The 21,468-nt window shown below is 45.7% G+C and overlaps 2 non-coding genes across 2 annotated transcripts; both read left to right on the forward strand.

Annotated features, from left to right (window-relative positions):
- Window positions 1-2,904: 2,904 nt before the first annotated feature.
- On the forward strand, window positions 2,905-2,976 carry trnae-uuc (transfer RNA glutamic acid (anticodon UUC)). The gene has a single exon. It is a non-coding gene; the product is annotated as a tRNA-Glu (tRNA).
- A 12,347-nt stretch (window positions 2,977-15,323) lies between these two features.
- trnaw-cca (transfer RNA tryptophan (anticodon CCA)) lies at window positions 15,324-15,395 on the forward strand. Its single transcript has one exon. It is a non-coding gene; the product is annotated as a tRNA-Trp (tRNA).
- The last annotated feature ends 6,073 nt before the right edge of the window (window positions 15,396-21,468 follow it).

Raw genomic sequence — 21,468 nt, forward strand, 5'->3', positions numbered from 1 at the left:
GGGACATGAACTGATCTGAGACATTGAAAGAATTCTCTGCACATCAGGAATTCAAACATCTTCTCGGCTCGGGACCAATGAGAAAATACGGGAAGAGGCACTGAAGGCTCGGAGGGCGATGTCCCTGGTGTAAAAGGGCTAGTTCCTCGTGACATGGATGTGCCTGCAGATGGTGGGATCAGACTGTCCCCATGTCTTCATAATGAATGTCCAAGGCTTTATTATGGAAAAGTAAAACTGACAGAAGACAATGGTAATTCTGGGCGGGTCATGTTGAATTATGAATTGAATAGCAGCTTTCTCAAAGAGACTGCGCATGATGCTTCTGGGTCTGTCTTTGTGGCGCAATTGGTCAGCGGGTTCGGCTGTTAACCGGAAGATTGGTGGTTCGAGACCACCCAGAGACGGAGTGCTTGTTGTTCTCGCTTTGACCGCTTTCTTGGCTGCGCGTTTTTAATGGTGTCAGGAAAATGTTTCTCGAACGGAAATCTTCTCCACTGAGGAAGCACAGAGGGGTTTCTGAATTGATTGAATTTCTAACGTAAAAGACTGCGGATGCTGACAGTCCGAGACAGAAAGAGAAACTGCTGGAGAAATTCAGCAGGTTTGGCTGTACCTGGATAAGGAAAAAAAAGAGTTCTCAAAAAGGTTTTCTCTGATTCTCTTTCCACAGATGCTGCCTGACCTGCTGAGTTGCTCCTGCAATTTCTGGTTTTGTTTTTAACTGAATGTCCATGTCATCTTTCGGGATTAAACACCCAGACTCGCCATTTGCAGATATTTAACCCTTTCGAAACCTGTGAAGTGATTGGATTCAAACAAACTCTGCAATGATTCACTCTTTCTCAGCTCAGAGGCAGAGAGACCTGGGAAATGAAGCTGTCAGTGTGGTTCTGTATTGCTGGGTCGAGTGGCGAATGCGATGGACATCAAATCCATTGCAATTTCCCCACGCAGGTGTGAACTCTGCCGACGACAGTTGAGAACTACCGTCAAAAAGAGGGGAAATTGCTCGACGGTTTTTTTAAAGATGCAAATCAGTGGAGGAGTTGAAATATTTCAATCACATTGGGACTGGTCGGGAATCTGCAACCCACTGCCTGTCAGGGTGGAACAAGCAGATACCCACAGAGCTGCTTTTGAGTCTGTGAGCCAAGTGTTTGGAAATGAGACTAGAACAGTGAGGGGCGTGAAGTCGTGATCGAAATGAAGCAGGCACCTGAGAATTAATGTGTTTTATTTGCCAGTGAAAGATACTGCTTCATAAAGTTGTGAGTATGGAAGGGAAACAGTGACGGTGATAATCTTTGGTCACCTTGTGAAGGTTCCCATCACTGCGCATGTCCGTGTTACCGTCAGAACTCTGCAGCATGAAGGCGTTAGATACGCACAGTGCCAGGGGCGCAATGGATGACACATCTGACTCCACCTACCTGTTTGAAATGCAGCTCACAGCTTCTTCACACACCCCAATTAATCTTTCTCATTGTCCGGAAGCCGGCATAAGGTTTGAATTCCTGATCTGCAGGAACGAGACTCTTTTCACTGTCTCGCGTCAGTAAGTGTCCCTGAGAACATCAGAGACAAGTCACAGCGCTGTCAGAGGAGGGGAAGCTGAAATAGCCCCACACACTGCTCATGCGCACATTTCACTTTCCCCAACTCACCGCCCCAACCACTGCGGCTCCTGGGAGTGGAAAGGGAACAAACACCAAAACCCAGTCTCATATTTGTGAATCTTCCGAAAATAAGAAAATTGTTCATCCCTTTGGATCTTCCATCCTGGGCTGACAGCGTTGATTTTAAATGGCTGTCCAGTCAGTTCCGATTCGTTTTGGCTGAAAAAATCTTCCTTATCGCATCCCAGCATTTCTTGCCACAGAGAACTGTGAGGCAGAGTTCATGTATATATTTCCTTGTACGGTATTTTGTAAATAACATTCGTTTGCTGGTTGTTTGTATCGGGTATTTCAGGTTCATTAGCCGCTGTTCAAGTGTGTTGGTAGGTTTGTGGGCTACCATGATGCTGAGAGGATTGGGTTGTCTGGACATCATTTCACAGATGTCTTTAATGTAAAGTAATGTGGCTAGAATTTCTGCAGACGTTGTGTCTGCTTGTGTCAATTTGTCGATGAGAAATCGCCACACTGGGTTTATTGGGTCGGCAAAAGTGAGGACTGCAGATGCTGGAAACCAGCTTTTAGATCAGACTGGTGCTGGAAAAGCACAGCAGGTCAGACAGCTTCCGAGGAGCAGGAAAATCGACGTTTCTGGCAAAAGCCCTTCATCAGGAATAGAGGCAGGACGCTTCCAGGGGTGGCGAGATAAATTGAGGAGTGCTGGGCCGAAGGTAGCAAAGAGTACAATAGCTGAATGGGAGTGGGGACGGAGGTGACAGGTCAGAGAGGAGGGTGAAGCGGATAGGTGGGAAGGGAGATTGGCAGGTAGGTCAGGTCAAGAGGACAGCGCTGAGCTGGAAGGTTGGAACAGAGGTAAGGTGGGGGGAGGGGAAATGAGGAAACTGTTGAAGTCCAAATTGATGTCCTTGGGTTGAATGTATCCGAGACGGAAGTTGAGACTTCTACCTCCAGGCATCGGGTGGGGAGGGTGCGTCGATGGAGGAGGCCCAGGACCTGCATGTCCCCGGCAGAGTGGGAGGGGGGTTGAAATGTTGGGCCACAGGGCGATCGGGTTGATTGTTGCGGGTGTCCTGGAGATGTTCCCTCAAGCGTTGTGATTTGATTCTGCGAGGAGTCTCCAATCTCCCCAATGTAGAGGAGACCGCATCGGGAGAAATGGATACAAGAAATGATATTGGTGGAAGCCTTCTATCTCCCGTGGCCCGGTTTCGATTTCCGGGCAGGGAAGCAATTTTCAGTTGAGCTGTCAAGCTGTCACAATGTCTCCCTGGTGGTCTAGTGGTTAGGATTTGGCGCTTTCACCGCTGCGGCCCGGGTTCGATTCCCGGTCAGGGACGCAGTTTTCCGTGTGTATTTTGGCTACCCATTCTCCTCAAATGCGCTGTACAGTTACTTATTGGTCTTCGTAGTCACTGGCTGCTGCAGTGTATCGTGGCTCGTTAATTAGTGTCCTCATTCAGATTTGTTTGTATGTGCAGGGATGATTACTTCTGTAGCTAAGTACTTGTTTCGTGTGTGTTGTTTTCTTGTAGAGGCTGTTTTGAATTTACCCTTGACTGTTCGCTCTAATGTGACATCGAGAAATGGAACTTTGGTGTTGTTTTCCTCTTTTGTGAATTTTATGCCAGTAAGGATATTGTTGATGATGTTGTAGGTTTCCACTAATTTGTTTCATTTTTTGATGACAGAGGCGTTTCATGGGTATTTCGTTGACTTGTTTGTAGGGCTTATTACTGAATATGAAGTGGGTGGTAAGGCACATTTCCATGAGCTGGACAGTGCTATCTTTGCTGATGAAGTTGATGCTGTGTTTGTGTCTTTGGTTCTTCGAGTAGTGTCTTCAGTTTTCTTTGGCCACGTTGATGTTAATGGATGTGAACAGGGCTGTATGTCAAAGGACAACATTATTCCATCTTCTTCTATCTTAGTGTCTTTGGTGTTCAGGAATTCTTGGATGGAGTAAATGGAGTGGAGTGAATATTCGACTTGGTGTTTTAGGCTTCACTGGAGGCCTTTGACTAGTCTGTATATTGGTGTTCCAAGTAGAGAGACTATGGCCTGAGGGGGACTTCTGGTTTGAAAAGGAGGAGAACAACAATAAACTGCCATTCGTAGATGTCACAGTAGAACGAACAGTCAATGGCGAACTTCAAACTAGCATCTACAGAAAAACAACACACACAAACCAAATATGTAACCACAGAAACAATCATCCCAACACCCACAAACGAAGCTGCATCGGGACCTTATTTCAACGAGCCACTACACACCTGCAGCACAGAGAAACTACGAAGAGCACAAGAGAAATACGGAAATAGTGTATTTAAGGAGAACGGGTACCCAATAAACCCAGTCCGCCGATTTCTCATTGATGCTTCCAACCTGACTCTCAAAACCTCGGCTTGTCCCTCCATTCTTTCCTGTTTGTTTTTTGTTGGTTTTGAAAGCTTTCACAATCCTCTGACTGAGTATTGGAGTTGTGAAGTTATGTTGTGGCTGTACAGGACATTGGTTAGACCAGTTTTGGAATATTGTGTGCAATTCTGGTCTCCTTCCTATTAGAAGGATATTGTGAAATTTGAAAGGGTTCTGAAACACCAATGGGTCCATACAGGGGAAGAGGCCTTTCTGCTCCCCAGAGTGTGGGAAGGCCTTCAGTGATTCCTCTGCCCTGCTGACGCACCAGTTGGTCCACACCGTGGAAGGCCGTTCTCCGGCCCCAAGTGCGAGATGGCCATCAGGAGTTCTTCCCACCTGCTGAGACACCGGTGGGTCCACACTGAGGAGAGGCCATTCTTCTGCTCCGAGTACAGGAAGGGCTTTGCTCTTCCCTCCGACCTACTGGCCCATTGGTCAGATGTCGTTCAGTTGCCCTATGTTCAGGAAGGCCTTCAGCAATTCCTCGGCCCTGCTGAGGCACCAGTCCATCCACACCGGGGAGAAGCCGTTCTCCTTCCCCGAATGTGGGAAGGTCTTTACCCGCTCCTCCACACTGCTGAAGCACCAGCTGGTCCACACGGGGGAGTGGGGGTTGGGGAGGCCATTCTGCTGCCCTAAGTGCGGGAAGGCCTTCAGCAATTCCTCCTCCCTGCTGAAGCACCAATGTGCCCACACCGGGGAGATGCCCTTCAGTTTGCCCGAGTGTGGGAAGAGGTTCATGTTTTCCTACAACTTGTGGAAGCACCAGCGGGGGCGCCAGCGCTCCCAGCAATCAGATCCTACCAGTGTCGCTGCCTTCGGTCACCCCCCAGGACTGAACCTCCTGCCAGTGAGTGCAGTGGGAGAGTAGGTGGGCTGTTTTTGTTTTCTGCTGGACTGCAGTAGCCTCGCCCACCCCCCAAAACCACAAGTCCATGGTGGCTCAGGGTTAGCACTGTTGCCTCATGGCACTAGGAACCCAGGAATAATTCCACCCTTGGGGGTCTGTGTGCAATTTGTGGAGGGTAGGAAAGTGGATCTGAGTAGGTTACTCTTCGGAGATCAGTGCAGATGTGTTGGGCTAAAGGACCTGTTTCCACATTGTAGGAGTTCTACGATACTATGAGCTTTGCTTTCAATGCACATTGCTGCTCATTGAGCCCGGGACTGCACATTGCCAATGAAATGATCCAGAGAAACCTCAGACCGCAAGACTATCGGAGCAGAAGTTAGTCCATTCGGCCCGTCGAGTCTACTCTGCCATTCGTTAGTGACAAAAGTAATGCCGATGAGATTAGCTCCAATGTGGAAACAGGCCATTTGTCCCAACAAGTCCACACCGACCGTCCGAAGTGTAACCCATCCAAACCCATTTTTCTCTGACTAGTGTAACCTAACTCTATGGGCAATTAAGCATGGCCAATCCACATAACCTGCACGTCTTTGGTTTATGGAAGAAAACAGGACCACCCAGAGAAAACCCACGCAGACACTGGGAGAATGTACAAACTCCTCACAGACAGCCACCCAAGGTTGGAATCAAACCTGGGTCCCCGCCACTGTGAGGCTGCAGTGGTAACAACTGACCAACTAAATATTGAAATCCGTAGTAGGCAAGCAGGAGGTTGGGAGAATACAGCAAGCCAGGTAACACCAGAATGTGGAGTAGTCATCGTTTTGGGTATTAACCCTTCTTCAGGACTGAAACGTTGACTTCTCTATGAGAAACGATTTACGGGAATGTTACTGGGAGTTGGAGGATTTGAGCTACAGGGAGAGGCTGAATAGGCTGGGGCTGTTTTCACTAGAGCATCGGAGGCAGAGGAGTGACCTAATAGAGGTTACAAAATCATGAGGGGCATGGACAGGTAAGAAACAAGATGTTTCACTGGGGTGGGGGAGTCCAGAACTTGAGGGCATAGGTGTAGGGTAAGAGGCGAAATATATTAAAGGGGCACCTTCTTCATGCAGAGGGTGGTATATATATGAAATGAGCTGCCAGAGTATTTGGGCCAGGTGCTGTCAAATGGGAGTAGATTAATTTAACATATCAGGTCAGCATTGACACGTTGGACCGAAGGGTCTGTTTCCATGCTGTACGTGTCTCTGACTATTGATCCTGATGTAAGTTTGAAATAGAGTCCAAGTAACTTTGAATAGATCAATCTTGTTGAGCTCACCTCCTGAAAAGTTTCAAAAGAATCCCTCCGAGCGATACTGTTTAAACATGCTGAGTTGGACAAAGTATCCCATCAAGTTCAACACAAACCCAGAGTTGAAGAAGTCAGAAGTCAGAACACCAAGGGGACCAAAACTCATCACAATATTCCAGGTGCAGCCTCATCAACGTCCTCTATAACTACAACATAATTTGCCAACATCTATACTCAATTCCCCAACTGATGAAGGCCAGTGTGCTGAAACCTTTCTTCACTGCCTTGTGTACCGATGTAATCAGAATATAGGACCTACTTTAAACTGATGCACAATCTAGCTACTGGGTGCCCAGAAGCAGAGTAGTGCTGCGTGAGTGTGCTGGGCACGTAACCCAGAGGTCGATGGGTCAAAATCGTGTGATGCTATTGCTCAATGTCTCTGTAGGCTGCTTTCATTTGCAAAGGTGCTCTGTTCTGTATCTTACCTTTGCATCTGCTTCCCAAAGCTTCTTCAGTGGAGGAGTGGCAGTGGCATCAATCTCCCGGAGCTGGAGGAAGGTCCGAGCTCCAAGAAGCGGAGGGTAAGGCTGGAGACTGGATTTGCTCAAGGCTTGTATCTATTAACTCATTTAAATGGTACCTACTGTATGGTGCTATGGTTTACATTAAAACCAGAGGATCATATCAGAGTGTTTAACTTTAGCAGTGGTAGTTGGTAAAATGCACTCCCTAGAGGAGCACCCTTTGTGATGCCCCTTTTCTTGCCTTCTGCCCTTCCCCCATTTCTTATCTCCCATCTTGATTTTATATAATGTTTTGGTCAAATTTAATTTCATATTAATCAGTCTTGGTATTCACTGTGTGCTTTGAATTTGTTCGAATATTGTAAGTCAAAATTAATGCTGTAATTTCATTTCTGATGTCAGAGTTTGACATTGAATGTGCAGGTGTGAATACCAGTAAGTTGTGAAAATAAATCAAGCACTTGTGGTTTTTAACAAAAAGAGAGGTTCACTGATATTCATGGCATTGTCTCATTTGGGAGTGATGATTCAAATCTAACCAACAAACCGTTTCATGTAGTTACCCAATTTAATTAAAGTTTCCACTTTCCGCTTTCTGAAGTGTTATGCCACACCATTACTCCAGCCACCTTTTAAGAATCCTTTCAACCTGTTTTTCTAACAATTGTGGAGGTGACCAAAAGCAAACATTTCACTCCTCCTCAATGTCGCATTTCTCCATAATCCTCAATTTCCTTTCTGATTTAAAAAAATGAGCCATTTTGTCATGTTGTCTATGTTACAAACAGCCGAGTGCACTTGGTTTCTGAATTGAAATTTGGCCATTGAAGTGAACAGGATTAATATTTATCGATGGCTAGCTGTGTATGCACTGACTGTAATTATCCACCAATATGATGTCTTTTGTTCCACCTAAACTGGAAACATTGATCTGTGTTTATATTGCAGTCGGATGTAGAAAATCATCCCAGCAATCTTCACGTTATTGTAGTTTACTGTGGCCATAACAGAATTGCGCGGCAGTTTGATGGGACTAAAACTTGGATGGGAAAAATGTAGATTGATGAGAAGTCAAAATGGCAGAGTCTCTGGCCACAATCAATCTGTCTGGCTTGATTATATGAGTGGCGGCTCTTCAAGAGCAACTTCCACTCCATCACTTCAACCAGCAAGAGGAGATAAGTGTGAACACAACATTCCAAATGTGATATATACGCATTGCTTCGATGTTATTGATCAAAATCCTGGAACTCGCTCCTGAACCTTTATTATAGACCACATCATATTTGTGAAGTAATTTAAGAGGCAGCTCACCACCACTTTTTCAAGGACAGTTTGGGAAGACTTGCTGGCAGAGCAAATGATATTCACATGATATTGCAAACACTCTAATCGTATGGATAGATGATTGGCGAACCAATGAAACAGTAGGGATAGGGGCATGTTCAGGATCGCAACTTGTAACTAGCAATGTGCCACAGGGATCAGTGCTGGGCCCAAAATTATTTACATTATGTATATGAATTACTTGGATAAGTAAAGTGAATGTACTATTGCCAAGACTGCAGTAGAGACAGTTGATTGGAATGCAGGTGGTGAGGATGACATGGAGAGGGATATCGACAGGTTAAGCAAATGAGCAAAACCTTGGCCGATGGAATAGAATGTGGGAAAATGAGGTTGTGCACTTTGCCAGGAGGAAAAGTGCTGAATGTTAAATGGAGAAAGCTGCTGAATCGGAGGATTTCCAAGCTCGCATCCATGAACACTTCATCCAAGTTCAGTGAGTAATAGGGAAGGTAAATGGGATGTTAGTTTTTAAATGGAGTATAAAAGTAGGGAGGTTATAGTGAACCTAAATCAGACACCAATTAGGCCACAACTGAACACTGGGAGGAGTTTTGGGTCTTTTAGCTGAGGAAAGATATACCGGCATTGGAGGCAGTCCTGAGAAGGCTGACCAGGATGCTGTCAGGGATGAAAATAATGTCTTATGAGGAGACATGAATTCGTTCGGCCTGTGTTTAATAGAAGTTAGAAGATTTCGAGGTAACCTTATTGTCAGAAATAAGATTCTGAGGACACGTGACAGGCTAGATGTGGGAAAGTTTACCCTTGTGGGTGAGTTTAGAACCAAAGGGAATAACTTGCAAATAAGGGATTGCATGTTTAGGACAGCTGTTGAGACTGGATTGTTAAGTGCATTCAAAACTAAGACACATTTTTTTAAATCAGAAAGGGAATTGAGGATTATGGGGAAACAGCGGGAAAGTGAAGTTGATGTTTACCAGAAGAATCGTCGGAAACAAAATGCGACATCCCATGAATGAATAAAGGAAAATAGTCAGGAGAAAAATGCCATTGAAGGGAAGATTGGGATCTAGTGATAATGGTTGAGCAACCCAGAGATCTAGGTCTTCTGAGAACACAAATTCAAATCCCATCATGGCTGCTGGTGGAATTTATGTTCAACTCAAAGAGATCTGGAAGTGAACGTTTCTCTCAGTCCTGGCAACCAGGAAACAGTTATTCACTAAAATAATGAATTGCAGATGTTGGAGATCAGAAACAAAAAGCAAAATTGCTGGGGAAACGCAGCAGGTCTGGCAGCATCTGTGGAGAGAAACCAGTTAACGTTTTGAATCCAGCCAAGTTTTGAAGGACCACTGGACTCAAAGCAGGAACACTGTTGTCTCTTCATAGATGCTACCAGAACTGTTGTGTTTCTCCTGAAACTGTCCTTTTTAGGGCAGGAAATCTACCATTCATGAATCCTGCATGCATGTATGCACGTGTGTGCGCACACAGACAGACACACACACACAATCACACACACACACACACACACACACACACACACACACACACACACACACACACACACACACACACACACACACACACACACACACACACACACACACACACACACACACACACACACACACACACACACACACACCTTGTGACTCCAGACCGACTATAATGTGGTTGACTCTCAACTGCCTTCTAGCTTGTAGTCACAATTACTCTGTCCAACGGCCATGACGGACAATGAGCAAATGTTGGATGTGCTCGCAATCATCACATCCCATAAAATATTTTCTCATAACTGAAAAAAAACATAGATTAATGAAGGACAGCCAAAACAACGTGCTATGGGAAAGTCATGCCCAACTAGCCTGATTTGCTTATAGTTATACTTTTTAAAATCCTCTTCAGAGAGGACATTGATTACACCACTGTTGGAATACTGCATGCAATTCTGGGCTCTCTGCTACAGGAAGGAGGTTGCAAAACTTGAAAGGGTTCAGAAAACATTTACAAGGATGCTGCCAGGGTTGGAGGGTTTGAGCTAAAGGAAGAGGCTGAATCGACTGGGTTCATTTTCCCGGAAGTTTTGAAGGGTGAGGGGTGACTTTATAGATGTTTATAAATTCATGAGGGCATGGATAGGGTAAATTGGAAAGGTCTTTTACCTGGGGTGGGAGAGTCCAAAACTAGATTGCATAAGTTTAAAGTTATTGGCAAATGCAGTTTAACACAGCTAAGTATGAGGTCTTACATTTTGTATAGTCAAACCAAGGTAGGATTTACATGGTGAATGGTACCTCCTTGAGTGTAGTTGAACAGAGGGATTTTGAAGTTCAGGTTTTGGCACACTGGACTTCATCAGTGATGGCATTCAGTATAAGACACCAAATTAGAGGAGAGATATGCACCAAATATTAACGTCTACCAACAAGCATCAATGCTGTTTAATATGCAGTATTTTGAACCAAGAGATCTCGGGTTGCGGGTTATTAGCTCCTAGAAAATTGAGTCGTGGGTAGACAGGGTGGTGAAGATGGCTTTTGGCAGGCTTGCTTTCATTGGTCAGAGCATTGAGCACAGGAGTTGGGACGTCTTGTTGCAGCTGTCACACATGCCACACAACAACGATAGGCGTGACGCTGCCCCCCTCTGACTGGCTGTCCCTTTGAATATCTGGGGGAAGATTAGAGCCATCTGCCTGTGTTTGGCTCATATGTACTGATCCAAATAATTTTAAACATTGTAACATTACCTGCATCCACCACTTCCTCTGACAGTTCATTCCACAGATGAACCACCTTCAATGTCAAAACAGTTGAAACCCCCCACCCCACCCCGTCCTTTTAAAATCTTCTCCCTCTCATCTTAAAAATATACTCCCAAATTTTGAACTCCCCTACCCTTCGGGAAAAGACACTGGTTATTCATCTTATCTTTATCCCTCATGCCTTCATAAACCTCCATAACCTCCACCCTCAACCTTCTACACTCCAGTGTATAAAGGTCCCAGCCTATGCCGTCTATAAATCATTCTGGCACACCATAGTTAAAAGAGGTGATCTTTAAGAATTGACTGAAAGGGCAGTCAAGATTCAACCAGCTGACAGTGGATCTGAAATCACATGTAGATCAGACCAGGTTCGAACAGCAGGAAACCAGAGAAGTTTTTACAGCAAGCCAGAACGGTTTCATCATTAGACTCTTAATTTCAGATTTATATTGAATTCAGATTCCACCATCTGCTGTGGCAGGTTTTGAACCCAGGCCCCCAGAACATTAACTGGGTGAATAGTCTGGTGACAATAAAGTCAGCCATCGCCTCCACTGAACACATTGGCATATTGTGATTAGAGGTAACAGAGGAGCAAAAGGTTTCAGCAGCTGTTAAGTTGTAGATAATACACAAGGGAGCATCAGCACTCTCAGTAATGGCACATACTGAGGCCAGGACCTGTTTCAGAGGTAAGGGCTCGGGAACCATAAGAAATAGGAACAGGAAAATGCCATTCAACCCCTTGAGCCTGCTTCTCCATTCAATAGGATTGTGGCTGATCTGACATTCCCCAAATGCACTTTCCTGCCTTTTTCCTGTAACTGTTCATCCCCCGACTGATCACGAATCTATCGATCCTAGTTTTAAATGTGACATGAAGGCTGTCAACAGAGCTACTGGGATGGGTGAGGGTCGTGGGGTGGGGGCTCAGGTCGAACTTGAGGACTAAAATAATGGCTTCATACTTCACAATATTTAATTAAGGGAATGTTTATAGTTTATAGTTAAAAATTCCTGAAGAAGGGCTTATGCCCGAAACGTCGATTCTCCTGCTCCTTGGATGCTGCCTGACCTGCTGCGCTTTTCCAGCAACACATTTTCAGCTCTGATCTCCAGCATCTGCAGTCCTCACTTCCTCCTAGAGAATCCCATGGAGTCTCACAGAGTGACACAGATGTACAGCACGGAAACAGACCCTTCAGTCCAACTCGTCCATGCAGACCAGGTATCCTAACCTAATCTAGTCCCATTTACCAGCACTTGGCCCAAATCTCCATCAAACCTTCCTATTCATATACACATCCCGATGCATTTTAAATGCTGTAATTATACACCCTCCATCACTTACTCCAGCAGCTCATGACGTAAAGCATTACCCTCTGCGTGAAAAGTTTGCCCCTTAAGTTCCTTCTATATCTTTCCTCTCCCCTTCCTAAAACTATGCCCTATAGTTCTGGACTCCCCCAACCCAGGGAAAAGAACTTGTCGATTTGCTCTCTCAATATCCCTCATGATTTTATAAACCTCTATAAGGTCACCCCTTAGCCTCCGATGCTCCAGAGAAAACAGTCTATTCAGCCTCGCCCTATAGCACAACGCTCCAATCCTGTCAAAATCCTTGTAAATCTTTTCTGCACCTTTTCTAGTTTCACAACATCTTTCCGATAGGAAGCAGACCAAAATTACATACAATATTCCAAACGTGGCCTGACCAATGTTCTGTACAGTGGCAAGATGAGCTCCCAACATCATTCCTCGATGCTCTGACCAACAAAGGAAAGCATACCAAACGCCTTCTTTACTATCCAATCTGCCTGCGTCTCCACTTTTAAGGAACTATCAACCTGAACTCCAAGGTCTCTTTGTTCAGCAACACTTCCAAGGAACTTACCGTTAAGTGTAAAAGTCCTGCTCTGATTTGTTTTTCCAAAATGCAGCACCTCATATTTATCTACATTAACCTCCATCTGCCATTCCTCAGCCCATTGGCCCATCTGATCAAGGTCCCGTTGTAATCTGAGGTAATCTTCTTTGCTGTCCACTACACCTCCAATTTTGGTGTCATCTACAAACGTACTAACTATACCTCCTCCGTTTACATACACATCATTTATATAAATGACAAAAAGTAGCGGATCCAGCATCTATCCTTGTGATACACCATTGGTCACAGGCCTTCAGTCTGAAAAGCAACCTCCATCACCACCCTCTGTCTTCTGCCTTCTAGCCAGTTCTGTATCCAAATGGCTAGTTGTCCCTGCATGCCATTAGATTAAACCTTGCTCACCAGTCTCCCATGAGGAACCTTGATGAACGCCTTCCTGAAGTCCAGAGGGATCACGTCCATCACTCGTCCCTCATCAATCCACTTTGTACTTCTTCAAAAAACTCAATCAAATTCGTGAGACATGATTTCCCAAGCATAAAGCCATGCTGACAATCACTAATCAATTCTTGCCTTTCCAAATACATGTAAATCCTATCTCTCAGGATTCTCTCCAAAACCTTGCCCATCACGGATGTCAGGCTCACCGGTCTATAGTTCCCTGGCTTTTCCTTACCACCTTTCTTAAATAGTGCCACCCTCTAGCCTTCTGGCACCTCACCTGTGATTATTGATGATAAAAACATCTCAGTGAAAGGCCCAGCAATCACTTCCCCAGTTTCCCACAGAGTTCTAGGGTACTCCTGATCAGGTCCTTGGGATTTATCCACTTTTATGCATATCAAGATATCCAGCAATTTCTCATCTGTAATATGGGCATTTTTTCAACATGTCACCATCTACTTTCTCACATTCTATATCTTCCATGCCCTTCTCCACAGTAAACACTGATGCACAATATCCATTCAGTATCACAACCCACACCCCACCCCCCCCCCCCCGCCCCCCATCTACTGCAGCTCCACACAAAGGCCGCCTTGCTGATCTTTGAGGGGTCCTATTCTCTCCCTTGTTATCCTTTTGTCCTTAAGGTATTAATAAAAACCCTTTGGGTTATCCTTAACTCTATTTGCCAAAGCTATCTCATGTCCCCTTTTTGCGCTCATTATTTCCCTCTTAAGTATGCTCGTAGATGCCTTTATACTCTAAGGATTCACTCGATCTCTCTGTCGATACCTGATGTATGCATTCTTCTTTATCTTAACCAAAATCTCATTTTCTCTAGTCATCCAGCATTCCCCAACCTACCAGCCTTTCCTTTCACCCTAACAGGAATATACTGTGGCTGGACTCTTGTTATCTCATATTTGAAGGCTTCCCATTTTCCAGCAGTCCTTTAACCTGCGAACATCTGCCCCCAATCAGCTTTTGAAAGATCTTGCCTAATACCTGAGTCTTCCTCCAATTTAGAACCTCAACTTTTAGATCTGTTATATTATTTTCAATCACTATTCTAATGTTAATAGAATTATGGTTGCTGTCCCTTAGGTTTTGCACCCACGCCAGTATGTAAATCCACATTGTGAATCAGTAAATGTCCTTGTACACACTTAACAAATTCCTCTATTTGGCGGATAAGTAAATGGGCAGGAGTATACCTTGGATCCACTCTTCCTTCATTCCTATCAACCCTCCCCCCATTCCCACCCCAATAGTCCAACGGCACTTTCCCATGCAACTGCCGAATGTGTGACACCAGCCCATTTACCTGCTCCCTCCTCACTATCTAAGGGCCCAAACTTACCTTCCAGGTGAAGCGGCACTTTACCTGCACTTCCCACAACCCAGTCTACTGCATTTGCTACTCACAATGTGGTCTCATCTACATTGGGGAAAACGAAGCATAAACTGGGTGACTGCTGCACAGAACGTTCTGCCCGCAAAAAAGACCCTGAGCTTCCAGTTGCCTGCCAATTCCACACCCCACCCTGTTCCCTGGCCAATATCTCTGTCTCAGGTTTGCTGTATTGTTCCAGCGAAGCTCAGCACCAGCAGAACGAAGAGCACCGAATATTACACTTGGGGAGCACACATCCCTCCGGTCCCAGTATCGAATTCAATAATTCTAGGGCCTGAAATCCATAGTATCCTGGTCCCTTCCACACACACCAAGCCTTGTTATCACATAGTCTGTCATTACACACTACCTATTCTTAGCCACGAACACTCTCCATTCACCCTCCCACGCAGATCGTTATCAACTCCCTTTCCTGTCCAACAGTTCTTCCCTCGCTTTTGGGTCTGTCCTGATCTCTCATTTACTGCATCCGCCTTCCTCCCACGCTATCTCCTGCATATATACCAACGTTTTCCCAATCACCATCAGTTCGAGAGAAAGGTCACCGGCAACTACTGTGTTTTTTGTTTCTGATATACAGCATCCCAGTTCTTTCAGCTTTTTATTGAGGTAGAGTTGGAAATTGTTTCGAGAGAAAGAAGGAGAGGGGGAGAGACAGAACAGACATGAACTGTTGATCTCCGTTGTAACTCATACGTAAAATCATTGTTGCGATCACTTCCCTTAAGCATGAATAGCGATCAAATGGCATCTGTGAGCTTGTGGCGCAACGGTAGCGCGTCTGACTCCAGCTCAGAAAGTTGCGTGTTCGAATCACGTCAAGCTCACTGAAATCAGCTTCTTACATTTCAAATCAAGAAAGGAGTCGGTTCCCTCCAGATTACTGTTGAGCCAAATCTTCTTTCTGGAAATTTTCGATCACACGTGAAGCTTTGCTGTCAGTTTGATTTGTGAACACTGTGTGAGGGAGGTGGTGTGTCCATTGTCTGGGTAAATGCTCAGCTCCCCCACTTCATCACGGGATTTCAACACAGCCGTCTCCCTCGGGGCAGCCGCTTCGTTCAGTTGGTGACAGCACGGTGTGAATAACGTCATACCGATATTTTTACAACATAATCCAGAGACTCCCAGCTTTATGTTTCAATCTATCAGGAGAGTGATAGCGAGTTCAGATAAAAATGTTTCCCACCAACAGCAAATCCTTTCCTCTCACTGCACACAGTTAAAATTATCTTTATTCAACAGGAGAAGCGGAAACTACAGTCTGGCATCCTCTCTCCACATTAGCGGTGAGCCTGAATTTTATAAACGGTGTCAGTAAAATCCAGTGGCGGACACTGATTTGGTTCAGTCGATTTTTTTGCCAAGCGAAATTCACCAAGAGGATGCTGCTGTGTGAAACAGCTTGGGGAATTACTGCAGGGCCTCCTGCGCATGGGACACACCGCAACTGATGTGTTTCACCTTCACCAGTTTATTCCTATCTCGGAGAAGAGAGGTTTGATGATTCGGATCACAGCAGCCAGACAGAGGACAGGAGAAGAGCACTCAGATCTTCACAAGCTTGTCACCACAGCTAGGTCATCGGGGCCCGTGTATCAGTATGTAATCTGCATCTACTGACTGGAAGCACAGCAAATTGGAGTGCTGGTGGGACTATCACACAGGAGAAAACGGCTTCGACCTATCAACTCCCAATGCGCAACTCCGCTCACCTCAACTGAATAACTGTAAACAAATTACTCAGTGATTCAAAGGAATACTCGGTTTTGAATCTGCATTGTGTCATGTACCTTTGAGAATGATGTCAAAACACCTTCATTGCTGTGATGGAGTATCCTGTTGGGCAGAATATATCCGTTGTCAAATTTCCTACGTTCTGTTGATCCAACTCCGATTTCACTCAGAATCACAAAATGTGTGACAGCGCAGACTGAGGCTACGCAGCCCACCTTAGCTCTGCTGGCTCAACACAATATGTAAATACGTGTCTCATTCTGTCGCCTTCTCCCTGTAAATCTGCACATTGTTACATTGAACATGCCCACCGAATTCCCTTTTGTGTCCATTGAATCTGCCTCTTTGTCACTGTCAGACAGCGACTTACTGACCCCCTCCCTGTGCGAAAACGGTCTTCCTAATGTCACTTTTACTTATTTTCCTGATGAATTTAAATCTCTGCCAAATTGTTCTCGATCCTTTCAGGCCTGGGAGCATTTTCACTGCATTATTTCCTCTGTTTGAAACCCTAATGACGTGGAAAACTTCAATCAGGCCAGCTTTCAGCCCTCTGCTCACCAAAGACAACTGCCCCAACTTTCCAATCTACCTTCATGACTGGCATTCCTCATACACGGTACTATTCACTTCAACCTTTTCAGCGCTGTCTGCAATCACTTCACTTCCCCGCTTCTTGAATTATCACACTCAGAATTGAGTGTAATACAGGTGGAGATTTCATTCAGACTCGGATTGCGCGGGCGAAAAATCTGCAATACTTGTTTTCACTTTGAGCAAGTGTTTCCCTGTGCCGTGTTCTCTGCAATGATATCTTTGTCCCATACCTAATTCAGGCAGTCGGATCTGATATAACGAAGCGGCTTTTTGAAAAAACTGACCCGGGATTTTTCCTCAGGTCAAGTTAAGAAATGAGGGTTCCCCTGGGATGGGAACCCGGCACCTTCCACACGTCTGTATTAGCTGGAAAACCCAAAGATAGCATCATACCCCGAGACCAACGAGCCAAAAACCATGTGCGTGCCCAGCTCCTGAAGCAACTGGGAGTTGCTCAGTACGAAATACATTGTACATTGCTCCCAGAGTTACAAGCAGCAAAGACTTTCAAGAACATCTGCTTCTCATTCTGTCTCCCTGCTCCCAGGACGCTGCTGTTTGTCCCGTCCCCAGGGACCGGGCTCTCTCCACTGGTGGATAATTGAACCAATTTGTTTCTACTTGCAAGCTGTGCTGGTGGAAGAAGGAGCCCACTCGCTCTTCTTCTCTCTCTCTCTCACTAGTACGTGAGGCAGGAGAAGTCAGTTACAGTCATGCGTAGGAAATGGACATCTTTGAACTTGTTCCAAAGGTCCTGTTAACGGAGAGATAGAAAGATGCTGCGCTGCCGGGTCAGAGAGAAATGGACACCGGAGACTCTTCCCTCAGGTAAATTGATATGAGTGCATTTTTGTGCAGCCTGCTTGGTGTTCAGAATTTGTCTTGACACAGCAATCCTGCAGAAAGTCTTTTCTTACACGAGCGTTGATTTCTTGACTGCAGGAATGGACCAAACCAGCAAATCATGTGTTACAACTTCACCAGTTCATTGCCATCTGAGAGAAGAGGTTGAACACTTGAGATCAGAACACACCGACAGAAAACTGGACCAGACAACTCAGAGCTCCACAAGTGTGCCAGCGCAACTGTATAAATTTGACTTGTGTATCGATGTGACATCGATGCTTTCTTCGCTGGCGATTTTAAATGACTTCCTGTTGGTTGCATTATCGCTCAAACTTCACAAAACCCGTCTCATTAAGTCACGTTTTCTCATGTCTGGGAATATATTGCAAAGCAGGAAACTCGAGCTCTGAACAAACAACCTACCAGACTCAAAACGTCAGCTCTGTTTACCTTTCCACAGATGCGGCTCGACCTGTTGGCTTTCTGCAGTATTCTCTGTGTTTTTTAGGCACAAGTGCTGCTTTTCATTCAAGAACTTCAATCCCTGTCCTCTGGTAACTGACTCTGGTCAGTGGCAATTGATTCTTCTGATCATTAATCTGCCCATTCCCACCGCTTCTTCTCCCATCATTACCAACAGCCCCAGGAAATCTCCAGTTAACCTTCTTTGCTCCAAAGCGAACATCCCCAAAATGGAAATTCCTCATCCCTGGAAATGAAGCATGGCGTACTCTTGGGAAGAGATTTCGGGAAATTATTGTCAGTTAGGAAATGGAAAAATGTTCATGAAGCAAAACAGAAATCCCAATCGCTGAAAATGTGTTGCTGGAAAAGCGCAGCAGGTCAGGCAGCATCCAAGGAACAGGAGAATCGATGTTTCGGGCATAAGCCTTTCTTCAGGAATGGAGAAGAAGGGCTTATGCCCAAAACGTCGATTCTCCTGTTCCTTGGATGCTGCCTGACCTGCTGCGCTTTTCCAGCAACATATTTTCAGCTCTGATCTCCAGCATCTGCAGTCCTCACTTTCTCCTCAGAAATCCCAGTCACCAGCTTTGTGAACCTTCAGAAACTCTTTGGGAAGCGGATTTAGAGGAGAATGAAAGATTAACTGTCCGACTGAGCAGAGACAGTGCAGACACCGTCCCCTTGTTGAAGAAGCCGGGAGATTGACTCTGATGCTCTCGGGACATGAACTGATCTGAGACATTGAAAGAATTGTCGTTCCTGCACATCAGGAATTCAAACCCCTTCTCGCCTCCGAACCAATAAGAGAACTCGGGAACAGGCAAAACACTGAAAGGTTCGAAGGGCGACGAACCCGGAATAAGAAAGCTAGTTCCTCGTGACATGGATGTGTCTGCAGAGGGTGGGATCAGACTGTCCCCGGTGTCTCCAAAATGAATGTCCGAGGCTTTATTATGGAAAAGTAAAACTGATAGACGACAATTGTAATTCTAGGCGGGGAGGCTGAATTATGAATTCACTAATAACCTCCCTTAAGCGATGGGGCAGGTGGTGTGGTTCCTTGTGTCTGTGGCACAATTGGTCAGCGCGTTCGGCTGTTAACTGAAAAGTTGGTGGTTCGTAACCATCTAGGGGCGGTGTGTTCGCTGCTCTCCCTCCAGCTGCGCAGTCGTGTGTTTTTAATGGGGTCAGGCAAAGAATTTCCAGAACGCTGCTTCTCATTCTGTCTTCTCCTCAACAGAGAAGAGGAGAAGACCACGCAGACCTCCACGAGGGTGTCATCTCAACTGTGCACATTGGGCCAGTATATCAATGTGAAATATTTTTGTCGAAGTGTTTTGGGAAGCAGATGAGAAGGCGAGGTGCACAACAGTGCGCCGTTATACGGGAAAGCTGCTGAAGACGACATTGAGTGAATGGGAGAGATGGTTTCCCTTCTGGGTTATGCTCCCATCACGCACCGGCAGACATATCGCCGACACGCAAATATAAACTCTCTAAATTCCCACATTCTGTTTTATCGAAGTGTGATTTTGCTGAAAAGCACCAAATTTCAACACTCGCAAAATTCAAACTTTAACAAAGTGCTCATAGATATACTTTGCGAACACCTGGAAAACATTCTTCCAAACGTACCTGGGGAATTTCGGTTTGAGGGCTCTTGAATTTTAAGTGGAAGGATGGGAAGTTTGCCTCGAGGATGCGTAATGTAGAGATGTGTTCCCCATGTTAACTGGTAGAGATTGGCCATCTCAGTGCTTCCCGATGCAGGGCTGCCCTGATCCACCGGGAGGTTTTTTGATAAACTGTCCCGGGAGCTTCTAGCCGACCGTGACGTCATAGAGCGAGCTCCCGGTGATGGCCTGCAGCTGCTGTGACACAATGATGATGCTGGCCCCGGAACATGAATACGAATTAGTTCATGAGTCACGTGGTACTGAATCATTGAATGGAGTGTTCTTCCAACTTCACGGATTTATATATAAGAGGAGGTAAATGGGCAGGGCTTAGACCTCGGGTCCACTCTTCCTTCACTCACAACACCCCACACCCACCTCCCATAGTCCCACTTTCCCCTGCAACCGCCGAATGTGTAACACCTGCCCGTTTACCTGTTCCTTCCTGAATATCCAAGGGCTCGAACATACCTGCCAGGTCAAGCAGCACTTTGCCTGCACATTTGCCACAACCTAGTCCACTGCATTCGCTGCTCACAATGTAGTTTCCCCAACGTAGCATAAACTGGGTGACTGTTTCGCAGAACATCTCAATTCTGCCCGCAAAAAAGGTCCTGAGTTTCTGCTTTCCTGCCACTTTAACACGCCACCCTGTTCCCTGGCCAACATCTCAGTCTCAGGCATGCAGCAGTGCTCCAGCAAAGCTCAGCTCCAGATGGAAGAACAACGCCTCATTTTCCACTTGAAGACCCTGCAGCCCCACCTACAGTTCGATGATTTAGGGCCTGAAATCCGCCATGTCCTATTCTCTCCTATTCATGTAATGTCGTCTTTAGCAGCTTTCCTGTCTAAGGGCGCTCTGTTCTTCACCTCGCCTTCTCATTTGCTTCCCAAAAACTCAACACAAATATTTCACATTGATATACTGGCCCAATGTGCACAGTTGAGGTGACACACTCGTGGAGGTCTTCGTGGTCTTCTCCTGTTCGCTGTACCCTATGTTGAGGAGGGCGATGCTTGTCACTGGCCACCTGGGTATCAGAAAAATGTTTAGAAACAAAACGGTTGAATTATCTGACAGTGGAGAGAGCCCGGTTCCTGGGGAAGGTACAAATAGCAGCAGGGAGACAGAATGAGAAGCAGCTGTTCTGGAAACTCTTTGCCGCTTGCAATTCTTAGAGCAATGTCAAATGTATTTCACACTGAGCAAGTCTCAGCCAGTTCCAGAGGTCGGGCTGTTACGGGCGATGGGGTGCGCCTGGTATCTAGCTCGTTGGTCTAGGGGTATGCATTTCGCTTTGGGTCTTCTACTACTCCGACTTGCCAGAGATGCGGTGCTTGAGGAATGTCAGCAATGAAGCGAAATTGGAAAATTGGGACTGCCCTCCACGGAGAACAGAAGCCTTGCAAATCATGAGAGGCCTAGACACAGGAAATAATATTGTGAAAATGCTCCCACGCCTGAAAGGATCCACAACGATTCGGCAGAGTTTTAAAGTCAGGAGGGAAAGAAGTAAAAGTGACATTAGGAAGAACGTTTTCGTACAGGGAGTGGTTAGGGTCAGTAAGTCTCTGTCTG

Source organism: Chiloscyllium plagiosum, unplaced genomic scaffold, assembly GCF_037043375.1.
Source record: "Chiloscyllium plagiosum isolate Xiang-an unplaced genomic scaffold, Cpla_swu_hap1 HiC_scaffold_27, whole genome shotgun sequence".
Taxonomy (NCBI): Eukaryota; Metazoa; Chordata; class Chondrichthyes; order Orectolobiformes; family Hemiscylliidae; genus Chiloscyllium; species Chiloscyllium plagiosum.